This window comes from Dendrobates tinctorius, unplaced genomic scaffold, assembly GCF_039654945.1.
Source record: "Dendrobates tinctorius isolate UK_male_01 unplaced genomic scaffold, ASM3965494v1 ptg000232l, whole genome shotgun sequence".
Classification (NCBI taxonomy): domain Eukaryota; kingdom Metazoa; phylum Chordata; class Amphibia; order Anura; family Dendrobatidae; genus Dendrobates; species Dendrobates tinctorius.
In genome coordinates this window covers 2,732,341-2,747,757 of record NW_027361899.1, presented here as the reverse complement: position 1 = coordinate 2,747,757, position 15,417 = coordinate 2,732,341, and the positions used below count along the sequence as shown (strand labels likewise).

At 47.7% G+C, this 15,417-nt stretch overlaps 1 protein-coding gene and 1 long non-coding RNA gene across 3 annotated transcripts in view; both read right to left on the bottom strand.

Moving 5' to 3' along the window:
* The window catches only part of CMTR1 (cap methyltransferase 1), a 71,691-nt gene extending 69,240 nt beyond the window's left edge, over nucleotides 1-2,451 (bottom strand). The window contains exon 1 of one of the 2 annotated variants that reach the window (XM_073556263.1): nucleotides 2,239-2,451. The gene's annotated coding sequence lies outside the window, so the exon portion shown is untranslated. The remainder of the gene's footprint in view (nucleotides 1-2,238) is intronic. The other variant, XM_073556262.1, reaches the window with a different exon arrangement.
* Nucleotides 2,452-8,530: 6,079 nt separating this feature from the next.
* On the bottom strand, nucleotides 8,531-14,960 carry LOC141060012 (uncharacterized). The gene is made up of 2 exons (XR_012222646.1): nucleotides 11,178-14,960; nucleotides 8,531-10,793 (listed from the first exon to the last, which is right to left on the bottom strand). It is a non-coding gene; the product is annotated as an uncharacterized lncRNA (long non-coding RNA).
* Between the last annotated feature and the right edge of the window lie 457 nt (nucleotides 14,961-15,417).

The window sequence follows — 15,417 nt, the reverse complement described above, 5'->3', positions numbered from 1 at the left end:
ATCTGGGCAATAAAAATGAAAAAAGCATATACAGAATGGGAGGAATAGGGTTAAGCAACAGCACATGTGAAAAAGACTTGGGCATACTAATAGATCACAGACTGAATATGAGTCAACAGTGTGATGCAGCAGCAAAAAAGGCAAATGCAATTTTAGGATGTATTAACAGAAGCATACAGTCTAGATCACGTGAAGTCATTATTTCCCTCTACTCCTCTTTGGTCAGACCTCATCTGGAATATTGTGTCCAGTTTTGGGCACCACATTTTAAAAAAGACATCAACAAACTGGAGCAAGTTCAGAAAAGAGCGACCAGAATGGTGACCGGTCTGCAAACCCTGTCTTATGAGGAAAGGTTGCAGGATTTGGGAATGTTTAGTTTGCAAAAGAGAAGACTGAGAGGAGACTTAATAGCTGTCTACAAATATCTCAAGGGCTGTCACATTGTAGAAGGATCAACTTTATTCTCATTCGCACAAGGAAAGACTAGAAGCAATGGGATGAAACTGAATGGGAAGAGACACAGATTAGATATTAGAAAAAACTTTTTGACAGTTAGAGTGATCAATGAGTGGAACAGGCTGCCACGAGAAGTGGTGAGTTCTCCTTCAATGGAAGTCTTCAAACAGAGGCTGGACAGACATCTGACTGGGATGATTTAGCGAATCCTGCTTTGAGCAGGGGGTTGGACCAGATGGCCCAGGAGGTCCCTTCCAACTCTACGATTCTATGACATGTACATTACACAGGGGGATACGCTGTATATAGAGGTATATGCACATTATACAGGGGGATACGCTGTATATAGAGGTATAGGTACATTACACAGGGGGATACGCTGTATATAGTTATGTGTACATTATACAGGGGGATACGCTGTATATAGAGGTATATGTACATTATACAGGGGGATATGCTGTATATAGAGGCATATGTACATTATACAGGGGGATATGCTGTATATAGAGGCATATGTACATTATACAGGGGGATATGCTGTATATAGAGGCATATGTACATTATACAGGGGGATACGCTGTATATAGAGGTATATGCACATTATACAGGGGGATACGCTGTATATAGAGGTATAGGTACATTACACAGGGGGATACGCTGTATATAGTTATGTGTACATTATACAGGGGGATACGCTGTATATAGAGGTATATGTACATTATACAGGGGGATATGCTGTATATAGAGGCATATGTACATTATACAGGGGGATATGCTGTATATAGAGGTATAGGTACATTACACAGGGGGATACGCTGTATATAGAGGTATATGCACATTATACAGGGGGATACGCTGTATATAGAGGTATAGGTACATTACACAGGGGGATACGCTGTATATAGTTATGTGTACATTATACAGGGGGATACGCTGTATATAGAGGTATATGTACATTATACAGGGGGATATGCTGTATATAGAGGCATATGTACATTATACAGGGGGATATGCTGTATATAGAGGCATATGTACATTATACAGGGGGATATGCTGTATATAGAGGCATATGTACATTATACAGGGGGATACGCTGTATATAGAGGTATATGCACATTATACAGGGGGATACGCTGTATATAGAGGTATAGGTACATTACACAGGGGGATACGCTGTATATAGTTATGTGTACATTATACAGGGGGATACGCTGTATATAGAGGTATATGTACATTATACAGGGGGATATGCTGTATATAGAGGCATATGTACATTATACAGGGGGATACGCTGTATATAGAGGTATAGGTACATTACACAGGGGGATACGCTGTATATAGTTATGTGTACATTACACAGGGGGATACGCTGTATATAGTTATGTGTACATTATACAGGGGGATACGCTGTATATAGAGGTATATGTACATTACACAGGGGGATACGCTGTATATAGAGGTATATGTACATTACACAGGGGGATACGCTGTATATAGAGGTATATGTACATTACACAGGGGGATACGCTGTATATAGAGGTATATGTACATTACACAGGGGGATACGCTGTATATAGAGGTATATGTACATTATACAGGGGGATACGCTGTATATAGAGGTATATGTACATTATACAGGGGGATACGCTGTATATAGAGGTATATGTACATTATACAGGGGGATACGCTGTATACAGAGATATATGTACATTATACAGGAGTAATACGTGCTATACAGAAACAGCATCCTATTATACACATATAGACAATATCACACACTGTATGTAGAGAGAAGCCGCCATTATACGCAGGTCACACGCACTGGATGGACTGTCGGATGCTGCGATCTCAGGTTTCGTTTCTCTGGCTGTTTACTCCCTCAGAGCCCGGGTCCTTCCCGCCTCCTGGCGACATCCGATGACGTCACTGACTACAGACTCCGCCCTCGGCGCGGCACGAAGTCGTCGTCAGAGGCTGCCCGCAGCGCGCCTGCTCCGAAAATATCGACAACTCATCCTGTGGTATAGAATCATGTGATTAACCTCATAGACTACACATTACTGCATGTAGCTGCACGGGTGGAGGGTCCCGCCATCGCTATACACAGGTAGAGGGCCCTGCCATCACTATACACAGGTGGAGGGTCCTGCCATCGCTATACACAGGTAGAGGGCCCTGCCATCGCTATACACAGGTGGAGGGCCCTGCCATCACTATACACAGGTAGAGGGCCCTGCCATCGCTATACACAGGTGGAGGGCCCTGCCATCGCTATACACAGTTGGAGGGCCCTGCCATCGCTATACACAGGTAGAGGGCCCTGCCATCACTATACACAGGTGGAGGGTCCTGCCATCGCTATACACAGGTAGAGGGCCCTGCCATCACCATACACAGGTGGAGGGTCCTGCCATCACCATACACAGGTGGAGGGTCCTGCCATCACTATACACAGGTGGAGGGCCCTGCCATCGCTATACACAGTTGGAGGGTCCTGCCATCACTATACACAGGTAGAGGGTCCTGCCATCACTATACACAGGTAGAGGGCCCTGCCATCACTATACACAGGTAGAGGGCCCTGCCATCACTATACACAGGTGGAGGGTCCTGCCATCACTATACACAGGTGGAGGGCCCTGCCATCACCATACACAGGTGGAGGGTCCTGCCATCACTATACACAGGTGGAGGGTCCTGCCATCACCATACACAGGTGGAGGGTCCTGCCATCACTATACACAGGTGGAGGGTTCTGCCATCACCATACACAGGTGGAGGGTCCTGCCATCACTATACACAGGTGGAGGGTCCTGCCATCGCTATACACAGGTAGAGGGCCCTGCCATCACCATACACAGGTGGAGGGTCCTGCCATCACTATACACAGGTGGAGGGCCCTGCCATCACTATACACAGGTGGAGGGTCCTGCCATCACTATACACAGGTGGAGGGTCCTGCCATCACTATACACAGAGGGTCCTGCCATCACCATACACAGGTGGAGGGTTCTGCCATCACCATACACAGGTGGAGGGTCCTGCCATCACTATACACAGGTGGAGGGTCCTGCCATCAACATACACAGGTGGAGGGTCCTGCCATCACCATACACAGGTAGAGGGTCCTGCCATCAACATACACAGGTGGAGGGTTCTGCCATCACCATACACAGGTGGAGGGTTCTGCCATCACCATACACAGGTAGAGGGCCCTGCCATCACTATACACAGGTGGAGGGTCCTGAAATAACTATACACAGGTGGAGGGTTCTGCCATCACTATACACAGGTGGAGGGTCCTGCCATCACTATACACAGGTGGAGGGCCCTGCCATCGCTATACACAGGTGGAGGGTCCTGCCATCGCTATACATAGGTGGAGGGTTCTGCCATCACCATACACAGGTAGAGGGTCCTGCCATCACTATACACAGGTGGAGGGCCCTGCCATCGCTATACACAGGTGGAGGGTTCTGCCATCACCATACACAGGTAGAGGGTCCTGCCATCACCATACACAGGTGGAGGGTTCTGCCATCACCATACACAGGTGGAGGGTCCTGCCATCACTATACACAGGTGGAGGGCCCTGCCATCGCTATACACAGGTGGAGGGTCCTGCCATCGCTATACATAGGTGGAGGGTTCTGCCATCACCATACACAGGTAGAGGGTCCTGCCATCACTATACACAGGTGGAGGGTCCTGCCATCGCTATACACAGGTGGAGGGTTCTGCCATCACCATACACAGGTGGAGGGTCCTGCCATCACCATACACAGGTGGAGGGTTCTGCCATCACCATACACAGGTGGAGGGTTCTGCCATCACCATACACAGGTAGAGGGTCCTGCCATCACTATACACAGGTGGAGGGTCCCGCCATCACCATACACAGGTGGAGGGTTCTGCCATCACCATACACAGGTGGAGGGTCCTGCCATCACTATACACAGGTGGAGGGCCCTGCCATCGCTATACACAGGTGGAGGGTCCTGCCATCACTATACACAGGTGGAGGGTCCCGCCATCACTATACACAGGTGGAGGGTCCTGCCATCACCATACACAGGTGGAGGGTTCTGCCATCACCATACACAGGTAGAGGGTCCTGCCATCACTATACACAGGTGGAGGGCCCTGCCATCGCTATACACAGGTGGAGGGTTCTGCCATCACCATACACAGGTAGAGGGTCCTGCCATCGCTATACACAGGTGGAGGGTTCTGCCATCACCATACACAGGTGGAGGGTCCTGCCATCACCATACACAGGTGGAGGGTTCTGCCATCACCATACACAGGTGGAGGGTTCTGCCATCACCATACACAGGTAGAGGGTCCTGCCATCACTATACACAGGTGGAGGGTCCCGCCATCACCATACACAGGTGGAGGGTTCTGCCATCACCATACACAGGTAGAGGGTCCTGCCATCACTATACACAGGTGGAGGGCCCTGCCATCGCTATACACAGGTGGAGGGTCCTGCCATCACTATACACAGGTGGAGGGTCCCGCCATCACCATACACAGGTGGAGGGTTCTGCCATCACCATACACAGGTGGAGGGTTCTGCCATCACCATACACAGGTAGAGGGTCCTGCCATCACTATACACAGGTGGAGGGCCCTGCCATCGCTATACACAGGTGGAGGGTCCTGCCATCACTATACACAGGTGGAGGGTCCTGAAATAACTATACACAGGTAGAGGGTCCCGCCATCACTATACACAGGTGGAGGGTTCTGCCATCGCTATACACAGGTGGAGGGTCCCGCCATCGCTATACACAGGTGGAGGGTCCCGCCATCACTATACACAGGTGGAGGGTCCTGCCATCGCTATACACAGGTGGAGGGCCCTGCCATCGCTATACACAGGTGGAGGGTCCTGCCATCGCTATACACAGGTGGAGGGTCCTGCCATCGCTATACACAGGTGGAGGGTTCTGCCATCACTATACACAGGTGGAGGGTTCTGCCATCGCTATACACAGGTAGAGGGTCCTGCCATCACTATACACAGGTGGAGGGCCCTGCCATCGCTATACACAGGTAGAGGGCCCTGCCATCACTATACACAGGTGGAGGGTTCTGCCATCACCATACACAGGTAGAGGGTCCCGCCATCACCATACACAGGTGGAGGGTTCTGCCATCACCATACACAGGTGGAGGGTTCTGCCATCACTATACACAGGTGGAGGGTCCTGCCATCACCATACACAGGTAGAGGGCCCTGCCATCGCTATACACAGGTGGAGGGTTCTGCCATCACCATACACAGGTGGAGGGTCCTGCCATCACTATACACAGGTGGAGGGTTCTGCCATCACCATACACAGGTGGAGGGTTCTGCCATCACCATACACAGGTGGAGGGTCCTGCCATCACTATACACAGGTGGAGGGCCCTGCCATCGCTATACACAGGTGGAGGGCCCTGCCATCACCATACACAGGTAGAGGGTCCTGCCATCGCTATACACAGGTGGAGGGTTCTGCCATCACCATACACAGGTAGAGGGTCCTGCCATCACTATACACAGGTGGAGGGCCCTGCCATCGCTATACACAGGTGGAGGGTCCTGCCATCGCTATACACAGGTGGAGGGCCCTGCCATCGCTATACACAGGTGGAGGGTTCTGCCATCACCATACACAGGTAGAGGGTCCTGCCATCACTATACACAGGTGGAGGGCCCTGCCATCACTATACACAGGTGGAGGGTTCTGCCATCACCATACACAGGTGGAGGGTTCTGCCATCACCATACACAGGTAGAGGGTCCTGCCATCACTATACACAGGTGGAGGGTCCCGCCATCACCATACACAGGTGGAGGGTTCTGCCATCACCATACACAGGTGGAGGGTTCGGCCATCACCATACACAGGTGGAGGGTTCTGCCATCACCATACACAGGTAGAGGGTCCTGCCATCACTATACACAGGTGGAGGGCCCTGCCATCACTATACACAGGTGGAGGGCCCTGCCATCGCTATACACAGGTGGAGGGCCCTGCCATCGCTATACACAGGTGGAGGGCCCTGCCATCACCATACACAGGTGGAGGGTTCTGCCATCACCATACACAGGTGGAGGGTTCTGCCATCACCATACACAGGTGGAGGGTTCTGCCATCACCATACACAGGTAGAGGGTCCTGCCATCGCTATACACAGGTGGAGGGCCCTGCCATCGCTATACACAGGTGGAGGGCCCTGCCATCGCTATACACAGGTGGAGGGCCCTGCCATCGCTATACACAGGTGGAGGGTCCCGCCATCGCTATACACAGGTGGAGGGTCCTGCCATCGCTATACACAGGTGGAGGGTCCTGCCATCACTATACACAGGTGGAGGGTCCTGCCATCGCTATACACAGGTGGAGGGTCCTGCCATCGCTATACACAGGTGGAGGGCCCTGCCATCGCTATACACAGGTGGAGGGCCCTGCCATCGCTATACACAGGTGGAGGGTCCTGCCATCGCTATACACAGGTGGAGGGTCCTGCCATCGCTATACACAGGTGGAGGGTCCTGCCATCACTATACACAGGTGGAGGGTCCTGCCATCACTATACACAGGTGGAGGGTTCTGCCATCGCTATACACAGGTAGAGGGTCCTGAAATAACTATACACAGGTAGAGGATCCCGCCATCGCTATACACAGGTGGAGGGTCCTGCCATCGCTATACACAGGTGGAGGGCCCTGCCATCGCTATACACAGGTGGAGGGTTCTGCCATCACCATACACAGGTAGAGGGTCCCGCCATCACTATACACAGGTGGAGGGTCCTGCCATCGCTATACACAGGTGGAGGGTCCCGCCATCGCTATACACAGGTGGAGGGTCCTGCCATCACTATACACAGGTGGAGGGTCCTGCCATCGCTATACACAGGTGGAGGGCCCTGCCATCGCTATACACAGGTGGAGGGTCCTGCCATCGCTATACACAGGTGGAGGGTCCTGCCATCACTATACACAGGTGGAGGGTCCTGCCATCGCTATACACAGGTAGAGGGTCCTGAAATAACTATACACAGGTAGAGGATCCCGCCATCACTATATACAGGTGGAGGGTCCTGCCATCGCTATACACAGGTGGATGGTCCTGCCATCACCATACACAGGTAGAGGGTCCCGCCATCGCTATACACAGGTAGAGGGCCCTGCCATCGCTATACACAGGTGGAGGGCCCTGCCATCGCTATACACAGGTGGAGGGTCCTGCCATCACTATACACAGGTGGAGGGTCCTGCCATCGCTATACACAGGTAGAGGGTCCTGAAATAACTATACACAGGTAGAGGATCCCGCCATCACTATATACAGGTGGAGGGTCCTGCCATCGCTATACACAGGTGGAGGGTCCTGCCATCACCATACACAGGTAGAGGATTCCGCCATCGCTATACACAGGTAGAGGGCCCTGCCATCGCTATACACAGGTGGAGGGCCCTGCCATCGCTATACACAGGTGGAGGGCCCTGCCATCGCTATACACAGGTAGAGGGTCCTGAAATAACTATACACAGGTAGAGGATCCCGCCATCACTATATACAGGTGGAGGGTCCTGCCATCGCTATACACAGGTGGAGGGCCCTGCCATCGCTATACACAGGTAGAGGGTCCTGAAATAACTATACACAGGTAGAGGATCCCGCCATCGCTATATACAGGTGGAGGGCCCTGCCATCGCTATACACAGGTGGAGGGCCCTGCCATCGCTATACACCGGTAGAGGGTCCTGAAATAACTATACACAGGTAGAGGATCCCGCCATCACTATATACAGGTGGAGGGCCCTGCCATCGCTATACACAGGTGGAGGGCCCTGCCATCGCTATACACAGGTAGAGGGTCCTGAAATAACTATACACAGGTAGAGGATCCCGCCATCGCTATACACAGGTGGAGGGTCCTGCCATCGCTATTGTCGGGATCCCTCAGATTACTCTTTCATCTGAAGGACCGATGTTCTTAGGTGTGAAGCATCATATGTCTCTAATTAAATCAGCTCCGTCGAGAAGAACTACACAGACACCAGCTGTATAATACCACTCGGGATGCCTGCCAAGACGCCTCTGGCTTATCAGTTAGGCTTCCGTCTTTTATAGTAAAGAATTTAAACATTTTACAGACATGCGCAGTACAAATGATTTTACAACTTGTTTTAGACAAAGAAAGTCATTTAGGCGAAAAAGCAGAGGTATTTGACCTTGGTTCACAAGGGAGATGTCTGAGACATCTCCTCGAAGAACAGATAAGGTTTTAAACAAGAGAATGCAACATAGACAGAACTCAATTTAACTCCTTCAGTTCCTATCATTCCCCCCTTTGACATCTTCATTTTCCACAATCTGGAACACTGGATCCTGCAACAACAGCGGATAGTGGCTCGTTCACCAGGTACTATCCCAGGCCGACGGGTTGCCCAAGGGAGACAGGTCTTCTACCTTCTCCATCCCCCAGATACTGAAGCCACGTCCATCATTGCAAGAGTACGCTCCTTCATGCCAGAAATGAGCTGTCAATCTAGGACTCAAAGGAATAATAGTTAAATTCTTGTTGTTTACAGTCAAACTTCCTTATCTATTTCTACATCTTTTCTTGCATACAAAGATACACCAAAAAACAAGTTTCAATAGCGCATATATTACGAAGATACAGACAACAATACGTAATAGACTTAGTATAATCCCAGTTATCCAGCCTCCAATACCCTTAAACCAATTAGCTGGATTAAGAAAAGAGAATGTATCTGACCACCAACTATCCTTAGTACGATCATTGTCTTTATCGTACTGATCTCTAAGTTTTTGAACATCCTCTATTTTTGATCTTAACTTTAAACTACTGTTGGGATCTATATAATGACAGCAAGCGGGTCCGATGACTTGACACATACCTCCTTGTGCTGCCGTTAAATAATCTAATACTATGGTATGCTGATTAGTGGCTATGATGAGCTGATTTTGGACAGCAACGGTGGTGTTCGATATATCCAATATATCCCATATTTGGTCATCTAAGTACTCTGTAGCCCTGACTAATTTATCCCACATTTGAGTAATCATAGGATAAATAAAAATAGAGCTGACAATTTTATTAGCCACACTCATCTGCACTATATGTGGTCTCCCAGAGGGACGAGGTGTATTGTCAGCAGCTCTTTTGTACAACGTGTGTTTAGGTATGCTCTGAGTATTCAACTGGTCATTCGGAATAACAAAGGTAGCTGGAGTCAAACGACCCAGAGTACAAGCACCTTTTACCCCTACTGGCAACCATTTATATGCATTGTCTCCACATACCCAGAACATGTCACTAGGTAGGTCCCATAGGGCTGAATGTTGTAATACCAGTCTATGAACTAAATCTATGAACGCAGATACATTCTGAAGCATACACCAATTTGGAAGTTGTCCTAAAGGGCTACAATACCCTACATCGGGATTTCCACAGGTGGGAGTTCCTTTCTCATATCCAGATGACTCGTTGCAAGGTATATTACCTGAAATATTAAAACAAGTTTCATTATTGCCTTGGGGAAATAAATTGGAATACTCCCAGGACGTGTTATGCAACCTTCTTTCTAGCAGTATTGGTTTGAAGGCATCAGTAGAGTGGGAAGTTACATTAAAACTAACTTGTAGGCCATACATTGGAATTTGCCCCAGGTAGGTTAATCGAGTTCTATTCCTGGGTACCCAAGCTCCCCCTTTATATGCCAGATATTGAAGGTATGTATTACTTCCTGAAAGATTACCCTGCCACCAAGGGTATCCTACCCATCCCACAATAGGTATTCCAACAGTTGTGTTCCATAACTTCACATTATTTGTGGCATTATTAGCGAGTGTATCAGAACAACTGGTCCAGGCAAATAATTCCTCGGGTGGCATAGGAATAACAAGGAACGGAATACTAGTGGCTGATACTGGTGAATGTGTGCAGATCCAGCAAATGATTTGACCAATCATTTAGTATTTTTTCATGATGTTGTATAAACTTATTATTCAAGGACATTGGAGAATTTAGATTGTCCCACGCAGCTACCATTATTACAGATAATGCAACAAAACCAAACCAAAACATTATGCACTCTTATGCTTTGTTAATTCCTGTGGCTAGTTTGCAATGCGATGCGTGGATCCAGGTTGGTCGTCCTTCCAACTTAACAGAAGTAGGCGTTGTCAGGAGTACTTGGTAAGGTCCTTGATATCGGGGTTCAAGGGTCTTTCTGGAGTGTTTCTTGACATATACGTAATCACCAGGTTGTAGACAGTGAGTTCCTTCCACACTATCTGGATCTGGAATGGAAGAGAAAACTAGAGAATGCATTTGAGTTAAATGCTTTTGCAACTGGATTACATAACTTGTCAAATTATCCACATTGAGTGTTAAGACCTGTGGGTAGTACAACCCTGTGTTTGGTGGTCTTCCAAACAGTATCTCGAAGGGTGACAGTTTAGTTTTCCCCGTGGGTGTGTACCTTACTGAGAATAATGCTAATGGGAGACACTCTGGCCATGGTTTATGGGTCTGTTCCATGGTTTTCTGTATTTTCAATTTTAGTGTCCCGTTCATTCTCTCTACCTTCCCTGAACTCTGTGGGTGGTAGGGTGTATGAAATGCCTGTTCTACACCTATCATTTGCATTACATTTTGCATTACCTCAGCAGTAAAGTGTGTACCTCTGTCTGATTCAATTGTTTCAGGGACACCGAATCGTGGTACTAGTTCCATCACCAGTTTCTTTGCAGTGGCTCGAGCTGTAGCCGTTTTCACCGGGTAGGCCTCTGGCCATCCAGAGAAGAGATCTACACATACTAGGATATTTGCATACACTCCTACCTTGGTAGCTGTATGTCGTCAATCTGCCGTCTCTGAAACGGGTAGAGAGGCCTAGGTGTCGCTTTCTTAGGGACTTTTACTGTTTTACCTGGGTTGTGCTGTGCACAGATGAGGCATGATTGTACAAGTTTCGCGGCTGCGCAACTGAAGCCAGGAGCGATCCAGAAGGCATCTACCATGGCACACATGTGACTTTTTGAGGTGTGATTGGGGCCATGTGCTGCTTGCGCCATGATTGGGAACAGGGACTTTGGTGGGCACATTTTATCCTTATTCTCCCATACTCCATTTGAGTTCAGCTCAGCTCCCAGTCTCCCTCGGTGTACCTTCTCTGTTTGGGCAGCCTTTTGCTGGAGGGATTTCAGGACATCTAGACCCAATGTGGCTGGAATACGCTGACTCCCCGCCACCGTCCACTGCTCTCTCTAGGCCGCCTTGTGCTATTTTAGCAGCCTCATTCGCCCTTCTATTGCCCTCTACCTCCACGGAGTCACCTTTGTGTGTGCTTTTACCTTGACAATGCCAACCTGGACTGGTAACATCAATGCCTCCATCAATTGTTTCACCAGCTCTGCATTTTTAATGGGCTTCGAATCTGTGAAAATATTAGCGACTTTACCTGCAGCGGCTCTACACACCTCAGTGAGTGCCTTCAACTCTGCCTCCTGCGCCGACATGTGAGGAGAGAGTGGTTCCGCTCGGATTACCTCATGTGAGGATACTACTGCATATCCAGTGTAGAATCGTCCATCCTGGTGGTATCTGGGGCCATCTACAAAAAAGAAACTCAAAGTCTGCATTAGGAACAGGTTTTTCATGAATGTGTGCAAACCCAACTGTCTCCTGACTCATCAGTTCTATGCAGACATGTTCATGCGTCATGTCAAAGTATCCTTCCTCACTTGCCAATACGGTCACCAATTCCCCCTTTTCTGAATCCATAGGCAGGAGGGTGGCTGGATTCAGAACGTTACATCTTTTGAGGAGTGACATACTCAGGAATTAGTAGAGCACACTCAAGTCAGAGCTGTCTGGCCATAGACAGATGTTTTGGTTGAACTTGTAGGAGTATGGCATGGATGTCATGTGTCATCTCACATGCCTTTCCTATTACGTCTCCACTTTTTTCCTTGTGCTCCAGCATACATGACAGGTCGTTTTATTATCCTTGTTTGCTCAATTTCTTTAGCTACCTTAAGGAGGTCTTTCGGATCTACATGTCTCCATTCAGGTCTGGCTGTCTGTACTGCGTCTCGTAAGTCTTTGTTCATACCGTCAATGAACGCATTCACCAGTATTCTAACATCAAGTGGGTTTATGCAAATGTACCCCATGTCTGCCCATTTCAGCTGTAACCGTCCAAGGTATATCTCTACTCTCTCTCCTCTTTGCTGTGTCACATTAGTCAGGAGTACAGACTGCTCTGATTGTTCCACTGCAGCCCATTGTCTTAGTGACTCACAGTACGTCTCCCCAGATCGTGCAGATTTATCATCCATGCCCCAAGCCTGATTCTTTGTCACATCTGTGTGTGTTAATTATATGATCTAGTGCGTCACCTGCCTTTAAACTCACCAACCTCTCTAGGTCTGCCCAGGTACACTTATATGTCTGCTGTACTTCCTTTATGTGTCTGTAAAACGGGAATGGTTGGTCTTCAGGGGCAGGCAGCTGCTTCAGCAAAGCTAGCTGGTCAGAGGGGCTCCAGGGATAATACACCTGCATCTTTCTTATTCTAGTCACACTTCTAGGTCCTGCTGGGGTTGGCCGTCTGATGTCTACTGTCAGCTTACTCCTCAAGGGCCAATGTCCCCACTACCCACTATCCACACTATTATGTCAGCTTCTTATGATCTTGTCTGGATAGGATTTAGTGCAATTCTCTTAGGTCAGTAGCACAGGTCACACAAGTAGCTATTCAGTCTGGGTTTGTCTGAGTCTGACCACAGTGTTTACAAGTCCATCTGTTTTGTCTGGGTCTCTGGTTACACTTTGTCAATCAAACATTCATAATACACCTTCCACACTGCTGCACATTCTCAAGCATCATTTATTCACTTGCTATTTTCTTCCCTTGTCTGTGCCTTTTTGTACATCCAAACATTCACACTCTGGTATTTTTGCCTTTTTCAATATTTGTCCCACTTGTTTTACTGCTTCCTTCCTTCTCTGTCTCTTGTAATTTGACACAATTTGCTATACAAATCAATCACACAACTAGAAGCAGGTTCAAACACATTAATGACCAAGCAATCACTTACAATTCCCTTCTAAATTAGGCACCATATCTTACTTTTAACTTCCAATCTTCAATTAAGTACTGTTGCTTTAAAATGCACAAATCTTTCAGCTTGTACCTTACGGATAGAATTACAGAGAATTTTGAGCACAGCTCACACTCAGCAGAGATAAGAGCGAAGGGAGAAGAAACTACGCAGCGCCATCCTTCACCCCTCCCGTCAGAATGCAGCGTCGTCCTTCACAGAATTCTGTAGTTCTTTAGACTTATCAAAATCAATTTCTACAAAGAAACTCAAAATCACGGGATTTCACTGTAAGGGCAGATAACTGTATAATGAGATTAACCATGCCTTGCCCTTTTTCTGGCCAAATGCATTCAGGAAACTTTACAATGTAATGCCACATATAACACGAACTATATCATTACTCAATTCATTCAGTCTCAGATGTAGATTTGAAATATCTATAACGCATCTGTCCGGGATTCCACCACAACTAGAAAGGTCACAAATCTCTTGACACAAAAATGATGTGTGATGATTCATTCATACATGCTCATTCACTGATTTTTTTTTTTTTTTTTTTTTACTCAATTACTCATCTCTCATCTTATTCAGAGGTTCTCATAGACATATATACAAGGATTCACACAGCCTGCCTATCTTGCACTTTGGATTTGATTAATACTTTTTCCAGGTTCTTTGCTGCACTACTTCCATATCTATCCTCAATTATATCACATAACCGATTTCCTTCTTCAGGTGTCTTTCCCTGACTGTTCCCCATTTTATCTTTTATTCTTATCCTGTCTCTCTTGTTGTCTTCCTGTTAGTCCCCTGCCTTAGGTGGTGTATTGGGTAAGCTCAAGACTAGGCTCTACTATACCTCGTTACCTTCTTCCTAAGGTGCTAACAGGCTAAATGGAGTGTCTGTTCCTCGGTGTACTACGTGTTTCGTGTACTTATATGCTATGTAGCATCCGAACAGAAATACTCCCACAACACACAGGATTGTAAATAAAGTGTCCATCTACTGGGGTTCTTCAGTCATATCCTGTCACAGGCTCATTTCACGGTCCTGTGCTCATTCGGTCACACTCTTATCTGTCACAAGGTTTATTCGTAAAGGGTGTTGATTTAAGCTTAGGCGGTGACCTCCCCGAAAGGACGCTGTCACATGACCCAGTTAGGCAATATCACCACTCTTTGAACGAATACCTACTGTGCAGCTTATTTGTCTACTTTCCACAACCTTTCAAATCAAAGTAGCCATTCAACAACCTCCTCTATTCCTAGTGCGGAACCGTCTATTGTGAAAAACTTGTCCGTCCGGGTTGCGCAGTATGAACTGTTCACCCAGCCTTATATTCCGTAATGTCAGACCTCTCCCATTTTGATTTGCATCAGCTCTTTTTCTAAAAATAGCTGTGCACACACAGAACCTACAGTAACCTCTCATTCGAGCAGAAATTACATATGCGTGTCACACCCGATTTCCTCAGAGTTCTTATATGGACCTGATTTTACGGCCCCCTCCTCTACTAGATTCCCCTTTATACGGACCTTAGTTATAATGATAGATTATGAAGAGCAGAGAAGAGAAAAATTGATCTCTTACCTGGCCAGGTGTTTAGGTCTGCTGTTCACAATTTCATCAGTAACTGGAGTGGTCTGTAGATCGGGTAGTCTTGGAGAGGTGCCTATATCAGGTCCCTGTTCGGGCGCCAGGAAACTGTCGGGATCCCTCAGATTACTCTTTCATCTGAAGGACCGATGTTCTTAGGTGTGAAGCATCATATGTCTCTAATTAAATCAGCTCCATCGAGAAGAACTACACAGA